The sequence below is a fragment of the Amblyraja radiata genome, chromosome 2 (genome assembly GCF_010909765.2).
Source record: "Amblyraja radiata isolate CabotCenter1 chromosome 2, sAmbRad1.1.pri, whole genome shotgun sequence".
NCBI lineage: Eukaryota > Metazoa > Chordata > Chondrichthyes > Rajiformes > Rajidae > Amblyraja > Amblyraja radiata.
In genome coordinates, this window is record NC_045957.1 from 148,371,192 (window position 1) to 148,385,319 (window position 14,128).

At 44.2% G+C, this 14,128-nt stretch overlaps 1 long non-coding RNA gene across 1 annotated transcript; it reads left to right on the plus strand.

Moving 5' to 3' along the window:
- The first annotated feature begins 4 nt into the window (after positions 1-4).
- On the plus strand, positions 5-11,233 carry LOC116970411. Its single transcript, XR_004411132.1, has 3 exons — positions 5-601; positions 3,053-3,055; positions 11,213-11,233. It is a non-coding gene; the product is annotated as an uncharacterized LOC116970411 (long non-coding RNA).
- Positions 11,234-14,128: the final 2,895 nt, after the last annotated feature.

Consider the following 14,128-nt stretch of genomic DNA (forward strand, 5'->3'; position numbering starts at 1 on the left):
GCATTAGACCATATTTACCTCAAGCACCCAAAAACATTGATCATCACGACTTTAATAGGGCAGAGGTCTGGGCTTTCAATGGAAGTCCAGTCATTATACTATAAGAGCCACGACATGCTCCAAAACATACTGGAATCTGGTGTTTGATTTACCAGTGGGTATTTTACATAAGAACAGTGGATTTGTTTTTTGATGGTGATGCTACTGGAAAGAGAAACCATGGTCACACGATCTTTGAAGGACATATTGAGCTACGCAGCAAACTAGTGAACCACACGCAGACGTTCTTTGTATCTGAAACTGGCAGAATGCGATGGGATAGCTGCATGGAAACCAGCTGCAATTATCTATATTTGACAATTCACACTTTTCTAAAAAAAAAAACACTTCATTGTACATATTGTGAAATCTACCTCTCTTGTCCCAATAGTATCCTATTGTCAGCTGCTGCTGAAGGGCTCATCCTTTTACTGACCCTCTCTGTATTCACTGTGCTCAGTTCACACAATGAAAAGGCAGTTTTGGAGAATTTGGTATCTGCTCGATATCTGCTTCTTCTTCAAAGTTAGGCCCACAACAACTAAAATGACTTCTCTGAAGAGTTGGGGATGTTATGTGTGCCATATTGAGTAAAGTTGCAGTTATTTTTTGGAGATGGAAGTATGGCAACCTTATGTTTAAGAAGGAACTGCAGATGCTGGAAAATCGAAGGTAGACAAAAGGTGCTGGAGAAACTCAGCGGGTGCAGCAGCATCTAAGGAGCGAAGGAAATAGGCAACGTTTCGACCCGAAACGTTGCCTATTTCCTTCTGGGTTTCGGGCCGAAACATTGCCTATTTCCTTCGCTCCTTAGATGCTGATGCACCTGCTGAGTTTCTCCAGCACTTTTGTCTACCTATGGCAACCTTATAATCTTTTACTATCAAGAACTGCATGTGTGAAATGGAAAGAGACTGCACATAAACTGGCTCTGCAGCCCAACATCAACCATGCAATGATACTAACTATACACTAATCTCATTTTCTATTCTTCTCGCATTCTCATCAATTCCTTCACTGATTCTACCACTCACCTACGCAATAGGGACAATTTACCTTCCAACCCGTCAACACATCATTGGGATGTGGGAGGCAATCCACACAGGCAGCACCCGAGGTCAGGATTGAACCCAGATCTCTGGTGCTGTGAGGCAGCATCTCTACCTGTTATGCGACCATAAGACATAAGAGCAGAATTAGGCCATTCAGCCCATCGAGTCTACTTTGCCATTCAATTATGGCTGATCTATTTCTCCCTCTCAGCCCCATTCTCCTGCCTCCTCCCAGCAACTTATGACACCCTTCCGAATCAAGACGTGTAGATTGATGGTGCATGTGAGCCAATCACACACAAGCCAGCACCACTAACTCCACCCCTCCATAACACTTATACTAACGCCCCATTCCCGGCACTTCAGTTCGAGCAGCCAGAATGTATTGATAACCTGTTGTCCTAAGTGCTGCTAACTGCTCATTAAAGATGTGTTTAAATCACACAATCATGTTTACATGGTGTCAGAAGTGGGATTTAAACACACGTTTTTTGTACTGTGCCCTGATTAACCGATAACTCAATTTGAAATAAAAGGCCTTTCAACAAAAAAATATGCAGTTAATTTACAAACTTGGCTAATGTTTCAAGTTTTTTTTTGTACAGTTACAATATCAAACATGGTTCTATGGTCCTAAATGTGCTCTACAAAAGGCGATCTGCCACATCTTGCAATCCACACTTCCATACCTAGTTTCCGCCCCCCTTTCTCTAACTCGCTTCAGAATGGAGGGGTGTGGGAGACTGCCCTGACTCCTATATCTATATCTTGCAGTAGTGAAGCCATGAGGAATGCACTGAGCATTAAGTGGGTCAGAAGTCAAGCAGGGCTTTCATTACGTTTAGCAGGTCTATCTTTCTCTTTGATAATGATGTTACTTGATAGGCAAGGAGTTGCTCATTCCCTTTTCGATCACAGCAGAAAAATCCAAAGGTAAACAAGATACAACATGATGCAATACAAGACCATCAGCAATACAAGGCCCTGAGATTGTTTATAGAATAAGATTTTAAACAGATTTGTCCCCAACTTACATGAAGAGTACTGGATCATATGTACTAAATCACACCTGAAATTAATTCTTCTCAGCCTCAGGTCTATAATTGTCTAAGGTGGAAGTCAGTCTAGGTCTTTTGTATAATTAAGGCTAGTAATGGTCAGGAAAATGTCATCAGCCACTTTGACACTTGAGTGACTTTAAATGTGGATAGTACTGATTCGGTCAGAATGTTTGACAAGTGTGAGTATTTTTGTTGAAGTAACCCTTTATTAGTTGATTTGAGGCAGTGGGGGATAATTCTGAAACAACTTAGGTAGTTTTCACTAGTAGTTCAGTGTACAAGGATATGGGCCAAAGGTAGGCAGGTGGGACCAGTGCGATGGGGCATCTTGGTCAGCATGGACAAGTTGGGCTGAAGGGCCTGTTTCCATGCTGAATTACTATAATCTGACTTTGTAGCATCTTGCAGGATTCTGCAAGGCAAATTTGCACAATGGTCTCTTTTAGGTAGTTGCGAAGATACTTTAACCGATTGTTAATTTTTTTTTTAAATGCCAAAGTTCATTTATGCACTAGGCTGCAAATGTTAGCCATCCAAACACCTGGCTACTTGAAAGCAGAATGAAAAGTACAAAGTCAAATTAAAGTTTTCTCTCCATCAGATCCATCTAGTTTCGATGGGTATGTGACAGAAAACATCTGCCTCACTGTGTTGAACAATATTATGGGGTCTATGTATACTATTTGTTTTATCAAACATCATCTTACTATTACACTACCTATACTTGGCATCAAACCCTAATCTGGTGCCATTTACAGCAACACCAAGTGCTAATAAACACTCAGGATCTTGGTTTTAGAAGGTGCCAGATTTTAATCTACAGATTGCAGTCATTTCATTCTGACAGGAAGCATGATGCATTGTGCGGAATTAAAAACAGAAAATGCTCAAGCCATTCAGCAAGTTAGGTTATAGTTGTGGAGAGAGAAACAATGTTTCACGTTTTAACACTTTTCCCATTCTGAAGGTTAGCGACCTGAAACATTAAAGGGCCTGTCCCACTTAGGCGATTTTTTTAGGCGACTGATGGCAACTAGGCTGTCGCCACACGGTCGCCTGTGTGGTCGTGAGTAGTCTCCTCAGTCGCCCAAAGAGTCATAACGTTTTTCTTGTTGCCGCTGGATTTTGAAAATCTTCGGCTTGTCGTGGCTTGTCTTCTCCTGATGTAAGTGCTGTCGTAGGTTGTCGCCAGGTGACATAGGTTGTCGCTGGTGCTGACTTTGGTGAATTTAATTGTCGTAGTCGCCGGCAGTCGCCTAAGTGGGACAGGCCCATTAGTCCAGTCACCGGTTTTTCGGCGACCTGCTACGACTATGACAGTCGCCTAAAAAATCGCCTAGTGGGACAGGCCCTTGCTTTTCTCTCCGTGGATGCTCCATGACTTGTTAAGATCTGTAGTATCTTCTGTTTTTAAACTTAAAATTGCCAGTAGCTGCAGTTTTTCCGCATGCATTTCGGCTCATATAAGGGGCATTATCATTGGGATTACGCTAACTATATTTCAGGGAAGAAATCATTTGGTACCTACTGTAAATGTGCTTCAAACAAGTGTTTGCAAAAATTAGCCCGTTTCAGATCTAAACAGACCCTTGTCAGCAATCTAATTACACAAACCTGAAATGTTTAAATATTGACCACTTCAAACTACCACTGACATCGATCAGCTTCTAAACATATGGACTTTAGGCAGGTTGTACACATCAGAATTGTGATACAAGTGCATACATGCAGGACATTGTTTAAAAGGTTTGACAAGAGGAACAGTAAAAATAAAACAGGCAAGTGCTTAGAAAAGGTTTACAGCTGGAATCTTGACACTGTTTATTTTTCTTATTATATCCTTAAGGCTAAAATCAAAAAAACTAAAGAGAGCTTTTAGCTCTATCTATTGATTTGATCACAGGATGTGGGCAGCACTGCCAATGCCAGTATTTATTGGCCATCCCTAATTGCCTCCAAAAGGCAGTAAAGAGTTAACTATAGGAGTGTGTCTGCAGTCATTCGAGATCAGACTGGGTAAGGATGGCAGATTTCCTATCTTGAAGGACACTGGTTGATCAATTGGGTTATTAAGACAATCTAGCAGTTTTGCAGTTGCCTCTAACAAAGCCTGATTTCTTACAATTCCATCTATTATCTAATTGCTTGCATTTAAATTCCCCCAACTTGTCCTTGCGGGACTCGAACTCGTGTCTCTTGAGAAAGAATCGAGATTTCTGACTACTAGTTCAGTAACTTAACCACTACTCTGCTACAGACTGCACAGCTCGAACTAGATGTAATCTTATCTGATCCCCTACTCCTCTCAGGAAATGGCCACTAGTCATAAATTAAACTGAACACAATGAACTGGCAATATGCATCTAACAAAATGTATGTCTGTAATTGTGAATCATTTTCTTTGGGTAGATAGTTTCATTGCAGAAGTAAATCTTTAGCACATGCTCTCTAGCTTTCAGTTAGTGATGTAGCATACTTCAGACTAGGGGTAGGTTATATTTACCAGGTAAGGCAGGTTACTCAGGGATGAGACAGTCCGTAGCCTCTCTGGCACACAACATTAATTCTGGTGTCTTCACTGAGTTCACCAGCTAGCAATAATTAAAAATATATATGGTAGAACTTCACCCTACATGTGATTTGTTTTTATTTAGAGAGAAATAAGATAAAATGTCATTATTTAAAAATGTAATGGTCCTACACTGTGTCAGAACAAGATATTTATATGCAATTTTTTAACTGGAATCCAAGCTATTTTTACAAAACAACTACATAGTATTAAAATCTTGTTTGAACATAATTTTAAGGATGTTGAATTGATATGTAAACTGTCATTTTGAATGTTATTAAGGATGATGCTTGCTCGACTATAACGTGTAAATAATGGGTACTTTCAGAAATGCATCCAATCTTGAATGTCTAATGAAAAGTTTAAAGTCACACTATTGATGATTGTGAAAAGATTGTTTTGCAATTAAAAACTGGATGAAAATGCAGACGACTTTGTTACTTTATTTCACTAACACTTTCTGCATCTCAGTGGATTTCCTCAACACAGCAGGTACAGAACAGCTTGCAATTCACGTCACCTTGGCGAACATCTGATGTTTAATTTGCTGTTTCAGCTCATATCTGCACCACACATCTCAACAGTTTACCTACTTCTCATTTGCCTCAAGTACCTTCTGGCAGAGTTGTCGGGAATCATTTATTCAATAGGACCTTCTGCTGTTGTTGTACATAACATTGCTTTTATTTAAAAGTAAAGTGGATGAGCTTGAGGCTCAGTTAGAGTTTGGTAGATATGACATTGTGGGGATTAGAGAGACATGGCTGCAGGAGGATCGGGACTGGATATTCAGGGTTATACATCCTATAGAAAGGACAGGCTAGAGGAGGTGGGGTAGCTCTGGATGAGGGATAAAATTCAGTCCCTTGCGAGGGGTGACATAGGGACTGACAATGTAGAGTCGCTGTGGATAGAATTGAGGAATTGGAAAGGTAGGTAGTCTCTAATGAGAGTTATCTACAGGCCCCCAAACAGTAGCCTGGATATAGGGTGCAAGTTGCAGCAGGAGTTAATATTGGCATGTAATGCCACTGTGGTTATGGGAGATTTCAATATGCAGGTAGACTGGGAAAATCAGGCTGGACCCCAAGGAAGGTAGTTTGTAGAATGCCTCCAAGATGGATTCTTAGAGCAGCTTGTATTGGAACCGACCAGAGAGAAGGCAATTCTGGATTTAGTGTTGTCAAATGAACCAGATTTAATAATGGAACTCAAGGTAAAGGAACCGCTAGGAGGTAGTGACCATAATATGAAAAGTTGTAATCTGCAATTTGAGAGGGAGAAGGTGAAATCAGAAGTGTCAGTGTTGCAGTTGAACAAAGGGGACTATGAAGGCATGAGAGAGGAGCTGGCCAAGGTCGACTGGAAAAGGATCCTAGCAGGAATGACGGTGGAACAGCAATGGCAGGAATTTCTGGGCATAATCCAGAAGATGCAGGATCATTTCATTCCAAAGAGGAAGAAAGATTCTAAGGGGAATAAGAGCAACCGTGGCTGACAAGGGAAGTTAGGGATGGTATAAAACTAAAAGAAATGGTGTATAACATATCAAAGAGTAGCGGGAAATTTCAGAAGGTAACAAAAAGGGCAATATGGGGTGAAAAGATGAAGTACGAAGGTGAGCTCGCCAAGAGTATAAAGAAGGATAGTAAAAGCTTCTTTAGGTATGTTAAGAGAAAAAGATCAGTAAAGACAAATGTGAGTCCCTTGAAGGCAGAAACAGGTGAAATTATTTTGGGGACCCCTGCTGCAAGACACTGCCCCCCGCCACTGGCCCCCGCCTGAAGGTGTTCCCCTCCCCTGGCTGTAGGACACTGCCCCCCCCCCCCCCGCCACCGGCCCCAACAGCCCCTGTCTGAAGCCGTCCCATTCCCTAGACCACAGGATGCCCCCCCCCCATGGGCTCTGAAAGCCCCCGCCTGAAGCCGCCCCCTTCCCCCAGCTTCAGTCCATTCCGCCCACAACACCCTTACTAGCCCAATAAAAGTCAGTTTGGACCGTAATATCCTATTAGCCCTCTGGACACCAGTCCCTTTGGACCACAACACCCGTACTAGCCCTCCAAAAAGACCCCCCTCCCCCAGCTGCAGGACGCTCTCCCCCCCCCTCCCCACCGGCTGTAGGACGCTTCGTTCCCCCCCACCCCCCGGCCCCTGACAGCCCCCTCCTGAAGCAGCCGCCCACACCAGCCCCCGCCTGAAGCCGTCCCGTCTCGTTGCAGGTTGCTCCCCATCGGTCCCCGCCTGAAGCCGGTGGGGAGCGGCAGTGGTCGGACACGACAGCGGTAGGCAGTGGCAGGCCACGACAATGATAGGCAGCGGTAGGCCACGGCAGCAGCAGGGGTAGGCCACATCCTGCAGCTGGGGATGGGGAAGTTGGTCTAGTATATCTTTAAAAGCCAAGCAGTGCAGGACCCATTTGATAAAGTGAATGAAGTCGAAGGAGCAATTGTTCAACGCAAGAACTGGATGAGTATTGTATTGTATTGTATTGTATTCAAATTTATTGTCATTGTCTCAGTTAGAGACAACAAAATGAATTTCCCTTACAGGCAGTACCAATAAAATAAATAAATAATAATAAATAATAAAACATATTAAAAATAAAATAGAATTTAAAAAAAAGCACAAACACTGAAAGTCCACGACACAACATAACACAGTGGCACCAAGGTGAGGAAGGCACCATAGTCCAGCCAGCCTCCCCTCCGTTCTTCCCAGATGTTCACTCGTGGTCGAGGCCTTCCTAGCACCCGCAGTCGCCGCCTCGGGTGGCCCGATGTTCAGGCCCTCACGCCGGGCTGGTGGAACGCCGACGCCGAACCCCGACGGTGAACATCCTCCTCCTCAGCGGCCCGGACCTCCTGATCAGCCGCCTCCCACAGCCGGAGTCCGCAGCTCCCGAGTCCGCAGGCCGAGCCGGGCAGAGTCGCAGGACCCCTCGCTGTCCATCAGCGCTGCCCGCGTTTGGAGCTCCGCAAACCGCAGCTCCATGATGTCGGTGCAGCAGGTCCAGCACTCCGGGTTCCAGACGGCGATCCCCGGTAAGGCATCGCCAGCCCCGCGATGTTTCAGCACTGTCCCGCCGCTGCTGGAGCTCTGGTCGATCCCGGCAGGAAAGGCCACACCAATCCAGTAGGTAGGCCGCTGGGGGCGGGGGGGGGTGGGAGGATGCGACTCGAATAATAGTCGCGTCCTCACCAGGAAGCGGCTGAAGAACGGTATCCCCCGCACCGTGCCCTCTTCCCCCACATAAAAACACAAAAAAACCCACACAAAAAACACACTTTTACATAACTAAACAAACAAAAAAACAAAAAGATACCGGGCTGTAGGTGGAGGCTGCTGGCGCCAGCGCCACCGGAGAGTTACAGAAGGGAGAGTGTTAGATGTGTGTAGGAAGGAACTGCAGATGCCGGCTTAAAATGAAGATAGACACAAAAAGCTGAAGTAACTCAACGGGACAGGCAGCATCTTTGGAGAGAAGGAATGGGTGACGTTTCGGGGTGAAGTAAAAAGTGATGGTTTAGCATCCTGGCCTTGTGAGGAATGGAGATGTGGACGAGGTGTATATCTATGGTAACAATATATGTGATTGAAATGGAGAAGGATTTTGTTTCTGTTCTGCACAATCAGTAACCAAGTATTACAATGCGCATTTGATGTAACTTGAGTAAGCTGAGATGCTGTAAAGCCATCCACGAGGTATAATAAGATCACCCACGCCATCAGAAAACGCTAGTGGGAGTTGTGTACAGGCCACCTAACAGTAGTAGTGAAGTTGGGGATGGCATCAAACAGGAAATTAGAAATGCGTGCAACAAAGGTAAAACAGTTATAATGGGTGACTTCAATCTACATATAGATTGGGTGAATCAAATTGGCAGGGGTGCTGAGGAAGAGGGTTTCTTGGAATGTATGCGGGATAGTTTTCTAAACCAACATGTAGAGGAACCAACGAGAGAGCAGGCTATTCTAGATTGGGTATTGAGTAATGAGGAAGGGTTAGTTAACAGTCTTGTTGTGCATGGCCCCTTGGGCAAGAGTGACCATAATATGGTTGAGTTCTTCATTAGGATGGAGTGACATTGTTAATTCAGAAACAAGGGTCCTGAACTTAAAGAAAGGTAACTTTGAGGGTATGAGACATGAATTGGCCAAGATAGACTGGCAATTGATTCTTAAAGGGTTGACGGTGGATATGCAATGGAAGGCATTTAAAGACTGCATGGATGAACTACAACAATTGTTCATCCCAGTTTGGCAAAATAATATATCAGGGAAGGTAGTGCATCCGTGGATAACAAGGGAAATCAGGGAAGTATCAAAACAAAAGAAGAAGCATACAAATTAGCCAGAAAAAGTAGCCTACCAGAGGACTGGGAGAAATTCAGAGTCCAGCAGAGGAGGACAAAGGGCTTAATTAGGAAAGGGAAAATAGATTATGAAAGAAAACTGGCAGGGAACATAAAAGCTGACTGCAAACGTTTTTTATAGATATGTGAAGAGAAAAAGATTAGTTAAAACAAATGTAGGCCCCTTGCAGTCAGACATAGGTGAATTGATCATGGGGAACAAAGACATGGCAGACCAATTGAATAACTACTTTGGTTCTGTCTTCACTAAGGAAGGCATAGATAATCTGCCGGAAATAGCAGGGGACCGGGGGTCAAATGAGATGGAGGAACTGAGTGAAATCCAGGTTAGCCAGGAAGTGGTGTTAGGTAAATTGAATGGATTAAAGGCCGATAAATCCCCAGGGCCAGATAGGCTGCATCCCAGAGTACTTAAGGAAGTAGCCGCAGAAATAGTGGATGCATTCGTGATAATTTTTCAAAACTCTTTAGATTCTGGAGTAGTTCCTGAGGATTGGAGGGTATCTAATGTAACCCCACTTTTTAAAAAGGGAGGGAGAGAGAAAACGGGGAATTACAAACCAGTTAGTCTAACATTGGTAGTGGGGAAACTGCTAGAGTCAGTTATTAAAGATGGGATAGCAGCACATTTGGAAAGTGGTAAAATCATTGGACAAAGTCAGCATGGATTTACGAAAGGTAAATCATGTCTGACGAATCTTATAGAATTTTTCGAGGATGTAACTAGTAGAGTGGATAAGGGAGAACAAGTGGATGTGTTATATCTGGACTTCCAGAAGGCTTTCGACAAGGTCCCACATAAGAGATTAGTATACAAACTTAAAGCACAAGGTATTGGGGGTTCAGTATTGATGTGGATAGAGAACTGGGTGGCAAACAGGAAGCAAAGAGTAGGAGTAAACGGGTCCTTTTCACAATGGCAGGCAGTGACTAATGGGGTACCGCAAGGCTTAGTGCTGGGACCCCAGCTATTTACAATATATATTAATGATTTGGACGAGGGAATTGAATGCAACATCTCCAAGTTTGCGGATGACACGAAGCTGGGGGGCAGTGTTAGCTGTGTGGAGGATGCTAGGAGGCTGCAAGGTGACTTGGATAGGCTGGGTGAGTGGGCAAATGCATGGCAGATGCAGTATAATGTGGATAAATGTAAGGTTAAACCTTGCAAAAAACAGGAAAGTAGACTGTTATCTGAATGGTGGCCGATTAGGAAAAGGGGAGATGCAACCAGACCTGGGTGTCATGGTACACCAGTCATTGAAAGTAGGCATGCAGGTGCAGCAAGAAAGCGAATGGTATGTTAGCATTCATAGCAAAAGGATTTGAGTATAGGAGCAGGGAGGTTGTACTGCAGTTGTACAGGGTCTTGGTGAGACCACACCTGGAGTATTGCGTACAGTTTTGGTCTCCAAATCTGAGGAAAGACATTCTTGCCATAGAGGGAGTACAGAGAAGGTTCACCAGACTGATTCATGGGATGGCAGGACTTTCATATGAAGAAAGACTGGATAGACTCGGCTAGAAGATTGAGGGAGGATCTTATAGAAACGTACAAAATTCTTAAGGGGTTGGACAGGCTAGATGCAGGAAGATTATTCCCGATGTTGGGGAAGTCCCGAACTAGGGGTCACAGTTTAAGGATAAGAGGACCAAGATGAGAAAATCATTTTTTACACAGAGAGTGGTGAATCTGTGGAATTCTCTGCCACAGAAGGTAGTTGCGGCCAGTTCATTGGCTATATTTAAGAGGGAGTTAGATGTGGCCCTTGTGGCTAAAGGGATCAGGGGATATGGAGAGAAGGCAGGTACAGGATACTGAGTTGGATGATCAGCCATGATCATATTGAATGGCGGTGCAGGCTCGAAGGGTTGAATGGCCGAATGACCTACTCCTGCACCTAATTTCTATGTTTCTATCAGCAGGCATAAGGAGGAGAGAACTCAGATCCTGTCAGAAAGTACTTGTAGCCGTGAAGATGCTCCACAAAATAGTAGCTACTTTGCCATGAGGTCTGGATTTCTTGTTGCCCGTGGCATTGTCATTGGCCAAACTATAGTTACCCACCTGTTGATCTGCTACATGGCCATTCACTACAGACACAAGTACCTGAAGAGTCCGAAGAAGGGTCTCTACCCGAAGCGTCACCCATCACATGATCTATGTCATCTTCTATCCAGAGATACTGCCTGTTCCACTGAGTTACTCCAGCATTTTGTGACTATCTTCGGAGTTCTTAGAATAAAGGGGAGGTCATTTAAAACTGAGGTGAGAAAAAACTTTTTCACCCAGAGAGTTGTGAGTTTATGGAATTCCCTGCCACAGAGGGCAGTGGAGGCCAAGTCACTGGATGGATTTAAGAGCGAGGTAGATAGAGCTCTAGGGGCTAGTGGAGTCAAGGGATATGGGGAGAAGGCAGGCACGGGTTATTGATAGGGGACGATCAGTCATGATCACAATGAATGGTGGTGCTGGCTCATAGGGCTGAATGGCCTCCTCCTGCACCTATTTTCTATGTTTCTAAATCAGGATCTGCCATTCCTTCCTACATGTTACTCACCTGTGGATCTGTTAAATAAGCATTGACTGCAGACACATAAATGCAACCTTCCCATTTGTTTTGGAAGTTGAGAGTACAGATAAAAAAATATTTTATACTTGGAAAATTGCCCATCATTGAATGGTAGCAGTAGCTAAAAGTAGAGAACATAAAACTATTAGAAAATGTAAATTAGTAAATAAACACAGCTGTTTAACGAATAACTTCCCCACATTATTATTGTGGGAATATATACCGTTGGGTGGATTATATTAAGAGTCATTTTCATTTAGTTTCTTGCCACTGTTCCACTATCTCAAGACAATGAGTGGAAAGTGTTGATTGCATTGTCATTATTTTTTAAATAGCTCTTCCAGAATATTCCGGTTTCTTTATTTAACTCCTTCCATTCTCACCCTCTTTTACCCAGCTCCATCATTCTGATGTGAAGAAAGTTCCCGACACAAAATGTAATCTGTCTATTCCCTCCTCAGGTGTGATCGATCCAGCAGCACTTTGTGTTGTGTGTAAGATCTGCAGTTTCTTGTGGCTGTGTAGGTAGGTATGTGAAGAGGAAAAAAAACAGTTAAGACCAAAATTGCACGCTTGAAGACTGCAAATGATGAATTTATTATGGGGAACAAGGAAATGGCAGACGAGTTGAACAGGTACTTTGGATCCGTTTTTGGTTGGCAGACAGGAAACAAAGAGTAGGGATTAACGGGTTCCTTTCAGAATGGCAGGCAGTGACTAGTGGGATACCGATAGGCTCGGAACTGGGACCACAGCTATTTACAATAAACATTAATGATTTAGATTAAGGGATTCAAAGTAACATTAGCAAATTTGCAGATGACACAAAGCTGGGTGGCAGTGTGAACTGTCAGGAGGATGCTATGAGGATGCAGGGTGACTTGAACAGGTTGGGTGAGAGGGCAGATGCATGGCAGTTGCAGTTTAATGTGGATAAATTAGGTCTTCTCCTTGCGGTAAATTCTTCTGGTGGCAAAAACAGGAAGGCAGATTATTATCTAAATGGTGTCAAGTTGGGAAAAGGGGAAGTACAACGGGATCTGGGGGTCCTTGTTCATCAGTCACTGAAGGTAAACATGCAGGTACAGCAGGCAGTGAAGAAAACAAATGGCATGTTGGCCTTCATAACAAGAGGAGGAGTATAGGAGCAAAGAAGTGCTTCTGCATTTGTACAGGGCCCTAGTGAGACCACACCTGAAGTATTGTGAGACCACACCTGGAGTATTGTGTGCAGTTTTGGTCTCCAAATTTGTGGAAGGACATTCTTGCTACTGAAGGAGTGCAGCGTAGGCTACAAGGTTAATTCCCGGGATGGCTGGACTGTCATGTTGCCAGAATGGAGTGCTGGGCTTGTATACTCTGGAATTTAAAAGGATGAGAGGCTATCTTATTGAAACATATAAGATTATTAAGGGTCTGGACACAGGAATTCCCAATTTTGGGGGAGTACAGAATCAGGGGCCACAGATGCCATTTAGAACAGAGATGAGGAAATACTTTTTCCACACAGAGTTGTGAGACTGTGGAATTCTCTGCCTCAGAGGGCTGTGGAGGCTGGTTCTCTGGATGCTTTCAAGAGAGAGCTAGATAGGGCTCTTGAAGATAGCGGAGTCAGGGGATATGGGGAGAAGGCAGGAACGGGGTACTGATTGGGAATGATCAGCCATGATCATATTGAATGGCGGTGCTGGCTCCTAGGGCCAAATAGCCTACTCCTGCACCTATTGTCTATTGTCCGTTACTGCTCCACTGTGAAATCAGTCCATATGCTGACTTTGAAGGGACTTTGAAGAGACTCTCCCACTTCTCTTATGTGATTCCTGCTGCTCTCCCACTGTTTGACCATGTTCTGACCCAGACTTACTACATCAGCCACCCGCGTTTTCTCAGCACTTGCCTTGAACCAATTGTCTTCCAGCTGTTTCCAGGCCTTCAGAATTGAGCACAACCAGGATCTCGGGTATCTCCTCTCCACCCTCGGCTTCTCACAACAGTTCTCCCTCTGTGCATTATGCTCTGCCATAAACAAGTACCTACTGCCTCACTCAGCCGCTTCCACAGCTCCAGGCATTGCTTTCCTAGATATGCCATGAACCTTAACTAGAGCAGTACAGTGGTAGAGTTGCTGCCTCACAGCGCCAGAGACTTTGATCCTGATTCTGGGTGCGGTCTGTACAGATTTTGTACGTTCTCCCTGTGACCATGTGGGTTTTCTCCCGGTGCCTCGGTTTCCTCCCACGCTCCAAAGACGTACAGGTTTGTAGGTTAAATGGCTTCTGGCAATAGTAAGTTACCCGTAGTGTGTAGGATAGTGCTCGTGTACAGGGTGGGGTGGGAGTTTGCAACCTTCACGTGGTCCGCCCTGTTTCGACGAATGCAATCAACCTGGCGTGCACAATCAAATAAGATCAAATAGAACAAGTTGTCCTACAACTTTAGGCTGTGCACGCCATACGCAT